Source organism: Saccoglossus kowalevskii, chromosome 20 (assembly GCF_978046115.1).
Source record: "Saccoglossus kowalevskii chromosome 20, keSacKowa6.1, whole genome shotgun sequence".
NCBI lineage: Eukaryota > Metazoa > Hemichordata > Enteropneusta > Harrimaniidae > Saccoglossus > Saccoglossus kowalevskii.
The window spans coordinates 14,908,498-14,918,284 of NC_140660.1; the positions used below are offsets into that span (position 1 = coordinate 14,908,498).

Sequence of the window (9,787 nt, forward strand, 5' to 3'; positions counted from 1 at the left end):
CATATTTTACAAATACAGACAGGTAACAATCAGAAGGAATTACAACTATGTGATGAGAGACAATCCACATTATATCAACCTGTTTGGTCTTAGTTGTGAGTTTGTGTGTGCAATGAATGGAAAATAAAATTAAATTGAAAAAACTAAAACATTTAATGAAATAAAGACTTGTCTATCCAATTCTGACACCCATTAAATAAAAAAAATGAAAATGTAAAATGTTACAGTGTAAAATTTGCGCTGTAACAATGACAGATCACTAACCAATCAATGGTCATGTGATGCATTTATCTCTGTCTTGTGTATTTAATATCTGCCAAGTCAACCATATTCAGGTGGATGTAGGACACCCACATTCTGCAACCAATCACCCACACTTAACATGTTAGTATACATGTATCTGCGGAAAATATTTCTCTAAATATATTAACGCAAATTATCAAAAAATTAATGAATGAGTGAAAAATTAGTAAAAAATGCTATTTTTGACTTAAACCATTTCACCATGAGACTTTATTGCCCAAATTTGTCTGCACTTTTTTTCCTATATTCTTCAATATATTTAGTAGTGAATCCGAATTTTGGAACCAACAGACACAATTTAATTAAATTTTCAGTTTTTATTCAAAACATTTTGCTATTTTTGTACCAATCTTCTGAAGGAAAGTGCAGACTATAAACAGGACTATTTTGTGAATTTGTGATAAAAAGAGGGAACTGGTGGTAAAAAGGTTAAAATGGCTAGCCCAATTGCTTTGATATTTTTTATGCAGACACCTCGGTAAACCCCTGACAGATATTTATTTCATTTTGTGACTAAAAGTTTAATTTTCTAATTGTAGTGAATATTTTTATCATTTTGGAGAAAAAGTGCTATTTTTAATTGTTTAACTACAATGTATACAGCGTGGTTGAAAGTCTGCTTGTTTATTATCTCATTCGCTATCAAAAGCCAATGTGACTAGTAACAGAGTTATACCTTTATTTTTTGAGTATATGCATAAATATTTAAAAGTTGAATTCTCTAAAGGGGCTCGGTACACTAACCTGACTATGCCAATGTGTACATGTGTCTCTATCACAGCTGCTCCAATAATAGTTTAGGATGGTATAAGGATAATAAACTTGTTGATATTGTTTTCAGACTGGAAAGTGGGATTTCCTTGGTAAATTTAGTGTACATAATATCCCTTTTATCAATGTAATAGCTACAGTCTGTAATAAAATGAACTTCGCCTTCAATACTGTCGCTCCCACACTTATCACAAATCCTGTTCTCTAATGGGCCATTCCAGTTTTTACCCCCCCCCCCCCCCGTGGATGAGCTTGTGTGTTTACTTCATACAGGGTATAATTTCCATGGGTGTATAAGTCATACAAAGTTTTATTTCAAAATCACCATTCACCGTAGAGTAATGAAAATCCAAAACTATAGTTCCTACTTATGGTGTTGATGAGTTCCTTTGTGCCACCATACAGAGTATGATGAGTAACTCTCATTTTCAGATAAACTAGGCCATATTTTATTTAGTAGCCATAACTGCCTGGATTTCCAGGAATTTTTTTTTCATACTCGTCTGGATTTTTAGATTGTTTCCCCATATACAGTTGGAATTCCGGGGTATTTTCCCTATCATACAGTGCTGGAAATCTGACCACATCAACAGGGGGGTGCAGATATAAAGTGGAATGGCCCAATGGGATTTTAGGTCTTTTATGTTGAGTTTGTGACAACTAAGTCTCAATTGAGACAATAATCTAATATCTTGTCTATTATTTAACTGTTGTAGGTATTTAGCTGGAATAATATCACTTTTAAATAGACTGTAAGATCTGAGTTTGGCATCTGGTCTCTTGATATTATTAATCTTTAGTTAGTATAATTGTTTTTATTTTTGTGGTAGAGTATATGTGTCTGTATGACAGCAGCTCCACTAATAGAGTAAATATGGTACTAGTACTACACCTGAAATGTAAATGTACATGTAATGGTACAAATACAGTACATGTGTCTGTATGACAGCTGCTCCACTAATAGAGTAAATATGGTACTACACCTGAAATATAGATGTACTTGTAATGGTACAAATACAGTATATGTGTCTGTATGGCAGCTGCTCCACTAATAGAGTAAATATGGTACTACACATAAAATATAGATGTACTTGTAATGGTACAAATACAGTATGTGTCTTTATGACAGCTGCTCCACTAATAGAGTAAATATGGTACTACACCTGAAATATAGATGTACATATAATGGTACAAATACAGTACATGTGTCTCTCACAACAGTTGTACCACTAATAGAGTAAATATGGTACTACACATGAAATATAAATGTACTTGTAATGGTACAAATACAGTACATGTGTCTATGACAGCTGCTCCACTAATAAAGTAAATATGGTACTACACCTGAAATGTACATGTAATGGTACAAATACAGTACATGTGTCTATGACAGCTGCACCACTAATAGAGTAAATATGGTACTACACACAGTGATTGATCTAGGAATTCATTAAGTGGGGCCATTGGGGCCCCTCTTGTATGAGAACAAGGGCCATGAAAAATTACTGGGGGCCCAGAAGTTGGCATAGCAATGGCGTGCTCATAACCCTGAAGTGTTCACTTGGCACAAATCAACCAGTTTACTGGTTGTCAGGATTGTCTGGAGCATAAGTGAAATATAGCAATCTAGTGACAGGTCTGAAGAATTTTCCAGCATTTATAAGCCTGAATGCATAAAAAATGATATTTTTATTTTTATTGGGCAACATTATATTGAACACTCACTTGTTGTCCTATAAACAAGTTTTATAGTACTGAACAGTGCCCTTTACTAATACCTTCTTCATGACCACTTACATCTACCTACTGGGACAATTAATGGAACATTGACAAACGGAAGCTGCAGAAGCTCCAGTGCTTGCTAGAAAAGACTACATGTAAGCAAGTATTTCAGTTATTTTTTTATTTATCATAAATTGCAACAAAACACAATTTGGGAAGACACTTCAAAAACAAATGTTGCAACAAAATGCATGAGAAAATAATATATTCACCATTTCACTATGGAATACTTATAATTTCAATTTTTGGGTATAGAAATCAAATCAGCTGGGTTAAACTTTGTTGGATACCAATTCACTGCTTTTTACTTAGTGTTGACAGTTTGTCACTATTATACATAACATTGAAATGTCAATTCTTTACAGGTGGTAATGGATGGGTTCTGGTGTGACACTGACAGTGGGTGCTACATTATTTTAACACAGTTTGGGGATAACCACCTTTCCTGCAAGAAAAAGAAAGTTGGAAGAGTCAAGATAAATTCTAATATTGTAACCATTGTTATGTCTGTAAATCATTTTGCATAGATCAATAAAAATATTTTTTTTTAAATTTACAGGTTTTTGGGTAGTTTTTAAGACCTATGCGTTTTTTATAAGAAACAACACAACATCACCCAGAGTTCTTGAATTATATTTTGAAAAAACGCCATAAAATTAATTCTGATAGCCAACTAAAGCATTCTGAAGCCTAGTGTGTGTATACAATAATACATAGAAAACTGTTTCAAAACTAGAGAAGAAAAACTGAAAACAATATAGTCAGCTATCTCAAGATAAGGTCATGTACATGCATTAGTAATCCAAACATTCACCAACACAAATATGAAAAACAACCCAATTTATTTTTTCCCTACTTTTATTTGCTTGTCAGTTTTTATTTTCCTGTGTGTATTTTTATTCTCATCTTAATTGTTTGTTTATCTTTATTCACATCTGTATTGCATTTTAGTCAAAATCCTGATAAAGATACGAACGCAATAAAGATAATTATTATTTCAAAAAATAGTCTTATATTTTGGTTTCACGTGTAATGTAATGTTGACCTACAAAACACTTCGCAACTTCGCTTTGATTTGATAATACATGGTATAGTACTAAGTAGGCTCTTTTGCTGGTCATAATTTTCAAAGTAAAAGTGTAATTTATTAAAATAACATTAGCATTGAAAACAATGAATACCGTAACAGTGTTATGATTGTGTTTACGTACCTGTGGGTGCCGCCGATTAACATCGGAACTAGTATCACTGCTAGTTACCGTTGTATCTGTTATCTCATATTTATCCGGCCCTCCAAACGTTCAGAAGTCTCAGAAACTGTTTCTGGGGTATCATGTTCTTTCATAGAACGAACTGATGCCCGAAGATGACCTCATTCATCAACCGCTGGCTTTTATTCGCCATGCTGTTCAGGGCTCATACCACTAATTGAATTTCCATAGACGACAATGTTAACATATGACGAGATTGCTATATGAAAATGACGAAGAAAGTTGAAAATATGGCTCAAAAATGGGAAATCAACATGCCAGTAATCAACCATATGAAAAAAACTAACATGTTGGCCAGCTCAAACTCTTGCAAATCTCAGGTAAACAAGACACACCTACTGTATTTGGATTGCACCAAGAGAAATCACTGGAAAAACACCAAGATTAGAACATCCATTAACACACAGAATAAACCCACAGGTACACAGCCGCTAAGTAGTAAACAAAAGACCACATGTTGGTCTCACCTCTGACCCAGGTGATTACGCCCTCAAACAGGGAGCACCTGAGAAAAATAATATTTAAAAAATTTCATTGGTTCTTGTTGGGCATTTAAATTGAGGGCTACGAGCAACCATTGGTTAATTAGTGGCATGAGACCTTCAGAGAAATAGGAAGGTTTAATAAAGTTCTTGTTGATCTTATATATGATGGAATATCATTAGACGAGTAATTTCCCATGCAAAAAAAATCCCCAAAATTTAAACCCTGGGAGTTATTTATCAAAATCTACCACTTGGTGGCGCCCTATACCCAGACAATTAGTTGTAGAAAGTGGCAACATACACACTCAGCATAACACCAAAATAGATGGTAGGCAATGAATATAAGCCTGATTATTAGATGCAGTACTGTAAAATATAATGTTCTCATTCACCACAAACAAGTACAGACCAACGTTTGGCATGATTAGTAATTTTAATTAATTTCTAGAAATAATACATAGAATAATGACAATTAAAAGTAGTTTATCACTGTAATTTAAAAAAAAAAAAAAATTCTACTGAATCAAAAGTCTCAATTCATCAGCTCATTATTTCTCCAATTAATTAAAAACAAAAAAACAATTCCACGGTATCTGCATTTAGGCCGGAGACCTGTGACGGGCAACCTTGGATATACCAAAACACAACAGTGGTTTGATTTACCATGGCCACACATAGAATTTGCTCAACATAAAATACTTAATCAAATCTTATGTGAAAAAAAGTAGTTCAACGAAACAATTTTATGATTTAAAAAGAAATAAAAATAAAAATATACAAACAAGAAAAGGATCTAAATATAAAATACTTGTATTACACATCCCTGATCAAATTAAATTCAAATCAACAGGATTTCTGATTAATTGGTGGGGGGGGGGTACATGCACTGTTCAATAATAAACTCAAGATGGGATTAATTAGCTAACTATTCACAAAAATTCTGAGAAAAGAGCAATAATTGTGAAATTGAAAGAGTTGTACTACTTGGCTAATATACTGACAGTATGCAAATCTCTTGTCAGTGACAAGATACACAACACAATTTTGAGAATTTATTTAAATATTTGGGATTTTGACCTCATTAAACTTTGAATACGGTACATTAGAAATGACCGCACTACAAATTGTTAAGTTTGTCTGCCATAATGTGAAAATAAGACAAAAAACCCATAAAATGGGGTTAAGCATTTTTCTCAGAATTCCTAGAGCCATTGAAATTAGTGGTGACATGAATAATTCATTGATGAATGAATAACATTTTTGGACCAGTTTAATAAAAACATTTATATTTACAGACCACAGCCCAACCACAGCCAATTAATAAGATTAGGGCAAAAAATATACCGAATTACAAATTTTCAAAATCTTCAACCAAGATATAAGAGATTGACAGAAATGGGTGAAACGCATAGCAAAATATAACATTTCTGGATAAAAAATTACTCCATTGTGTCTAAATAGTTGAATACAAAGCAAGAAAAGTGGTAAAATAAAAATAAAAAAGATTCCCAGTTACTTTGCACTATACCTGCCAAATCAATGGAGCTGATCTCATGAAATGTGTGCTTGAACACACAACCTCATAATTATCAGATCTATGCAAGGTCAGGAGAGGTCAAAAATTATAATAATTAGGTCAAAGTAAACTTTGGTTATGTAAGATGAGATCTGCCAAAAATGACTAAATTCCAGTGAATAGAGCCATAATTATGGTTAAAACAACAACCTCAGGTGGTCCTAGGCAAACTGTTACTTCAGGGCTCATACCACTAATTGAATTTCCATAGACGACAATGTTAACATATGACGAGATTGCTATATGAAAATGACGAAGAAAGTTGAAAATATGGCTCAAAAATGGGAAATCAACATGCCAGTAATCAACCATATGAAAAAAACTAACATGTTGGCCAGCTCAAACTCTTGCAAATCTCAGGTAAACAAGACACACCTACTGTATTTGGATTGCACCAAGAGAAATCACTGGAAAAACACCAAGATTAGAACATCCATTAACACACAGAATAAACCCACAGGTACACAGCCGCTAAGTAGTAAACAAAAGACCACATGTTGGTCTCACCTCTGACCCAGGTGATTACGCCCTCAAACAGGGAGCACCTGAGAAAAATAATATTTAAAAAATTTCATTGGTTCTTGTTGGGCATTTAAATTGAGGGCTACGAGCAACCATTGGTTAATTAGTGGCATGAGACCTTCAATTGCACACGGTCCACTTGAAGTGGTCACGTGATGAAATTTGCGACATTATTGTCGCAAAAGATTTCGCCACGAAGTAAATAATGGGTCGTTAAGGTCAATCAGCCTCTTTACGGTAAAAACAACGCAACTACGTAATTGTTTCATTAAATTGGCAGGAAAAAAATGTTGCGCCCAAACTGGCGCACAGTGTTATGAATAACGCGTCAACTTTGATTTTTTTGCGCAAATTGCGCAATGGCGCAGCCTAGATCAAACACTATACACATGAAATATAGATGTACTTGTAATGGTACAAATACAGTACATGTGTCTCTTCAACTGCTGCACCACTAATAGAGTAAATATGGTAAAAAAACAATGAGTGAATTACATTTTGTTCGTCAGATTTTGTCAGATCTGCGTTATTAGCAAACAGTTAATAAATGTTCAGTTTGACAAACAAGCAAACTGCAATTATGACTGAGAGACGCAATCCTTAGTACTGGTCATGACACTCCATGATACTGGAGGGGACACAATGCTTATATCGTGTGAACAATTAATGTTCATCACCATGGCGATAATCAATTAGTCAAGTACCGTATTTTAAGGTACAAGCCTTATGTATGACATAAGTGGAAATGCAACTTTAAAATTCAAAAGTTGACGTATAATGTGAAATATATTGGTGTCATAATACCACCAGAAAGAGCCAGGATGTGTGACCTGTAGGGGTCATGCTTATAAGGCTGTAAGCCGTGTTTCAAAAATGTATTGTCTTGTAAGAGCCTGTCATGATTAAGGAAAGTCCTAGGCTTACATAACATTAAGAGTGGGATACTCACCTCACCGAACACTTATTGCATACATAACAGCACAGTATTTTCTAACTGGGAAATGATTGCATTTTCATTAGGGGCCCAAGGGCTATATGCCCCTATTATTATCATTTTTTTCTTCTTCTTCCTTTCTTCCGTAACTTTTTTTGGCAAGCCGTTTGAGAAAACCGCTGAACGGAATGGTCTGATAATGCTCTATACTGAAAGTCCCTAATGTGAACTGGTGCACCTAACTTTCAGAATTGTGATTGGTCAAATAGTTCGGCAGCCATATTGGATTGAAATTTAACAGGAAATGGCTATTTAACCACTTTCTGAGGGTCTAGGCGATCTGATTTATTATGGCATATAGTACAACTCATGAGCAATAGATATAAGCAATAACAACTTTAGCGGTCACGTGACTTTTTTTCTAAAACGGATGGGAAAATCTTCTTCAGAACAACCAGACAAAATGTTCTCATATACACATTTAAGTTTATTGTGATTGGTCGCATGGTTTGGCCGCCAATTTACTAAGTTCATTTACCCACCATAGACTTCAGTCAAATAAAAATTACTATTTTGAACTGTAGAAATTAATCTGCAATTCAGCAATATGACTGAGAGAGAAATCTAGGTAATGTATTTTCTTCCACGTCGCGCACCTCATAACTGAGGCAAGGCAGGCGATGCCATATTGCCTTATGTTCACTTCTGTTTGTGAATCATAGCAAAAACAGTACGATTCAGTCTCCGGGTTTTTGACTGAGTTTTCTGAAGAAGCTGTGAACTGTTAACAGTAGACGTAGTGGCTGGTAGGATAAGTTTTTCTTATTTTGGGGCCCGTGTCTGTTTTGTGTGCAAAAAAAAACCTAGGATGGCGCATTCGGCCACGTTGTTGGGTCTTTTTGTGTCAGCCTTTAACTGTAAATTTGTTTCACTCATGCATGCCTTGTTCATTTTACTAGTGTGGTTTTCAAAATTGACAGGGAGAAAGGGCGCAGTCTGTTGATGTCCTCGCCTCCTAGAATGTACCCCAGAACAGATTCAATCGTGCAGCAATTGCCTCTGGAGCTCCCGGATTGGTAACCCCCATAGCAAATGTCACTGGGTTTGGGATTCGGGGTTTTGCCACGAGATGTGTACGCCAACTGCGATTCAGAGGTCTGTGATTATTTTCAGAACTGTGTGCGTATTCCAAGACTCATTGTGTTGATCGTATGTTCAGTTCGGGGAACCTTTTGGCGTAAGTGAGTGGAGTGCTAACACGAGCGAAAGTCCTTCCGTTTGTCTACAGATACCTTTGTACTTCATTGACGACTGGGAGGCCCAACAGCAGTGGAACCAGCAGGGTCTGGAGCCAAATCTTATGCTCCAACCGGATCCATTGGTTCCTTCCCTGACCCCAGTACCACACATTTTTAGCCTTCGCAGACGAAGTCTGACGAAGGCTTCTAGATTGGCTTTCGTCCGTCTGTCCGTTTTTTTGCTCGTGCGTGCGTTCGTCTTTTTTCTCTCTTAACTTTGATATGATCTGTCCAATGTTTTTCAAAGTTGGTGCATATGTAATTCTCAATGCCATACATATGCACGCCAAGTATTTTTTTGATTCGCCAAAGTTTCATTGTGTTTTTCTGAGTTTTAACGACATCTCACAAGAGAACTGGCATAACCTTTTGCGCATGCGCCAGTCTAACCACTGAGGAAATCGAAAACTGTGCTTATGGTATTTATTATGAACTATTTATCCTTTTGTGTCCTGGCTTTGGTGAGAAACTAGCGATCGCACAGTGTCACACTTTGCCAGAAAAAAACAGTCCTGCTATTATTGTAAAAACAGATGAACTGGTTATGAAACATGTCATTTAGGAAGCTTGGGAATAACGTTTGGCATATAAAATACTGGAATATTAAAAACGTAAAAGTTTAGAACACGTTGATCGTGATTCTGTTATGCACGATTGCTATTTCCGGTTTTGTGACGACATATTAGACTAGAATTATCGAGAAAACACAAGTCAAGTTCGGCCAAACGTGACTGCTTGAAAGCAATGATGAAATTGAGAAGTACTGTAATTCAATATCAATGAATCTATCATCACTTTTAAATTACCTTTGAAGTAAATATGATACTAGAGTGCCTTACTACCCA

General features: G+C 35.4%; 1 long non-coding RNA gene across 1 annotated transcript; it reads right to left on the minus strand.

The window, feature by feature from the left end:
- Positions 1-2,955: 2,955 nt before the first annotated feature.
- On the minus strand, positions 2,956-4,170 carry LOC146730040 (uncharacterized). Its single transcript, XR_014927866.1, has 2 exons — positions 4,068-4,170; positions 2,956-3,301 (listed from the first exon to the last, which is right to left on the minus strand). It is a non-coding gene; the product is annotated as an uncharacterized LOC146730040 (long non-coding RNA).
- Positions 4,171-9,787: the final 5,617 nt, after the last annotated feature.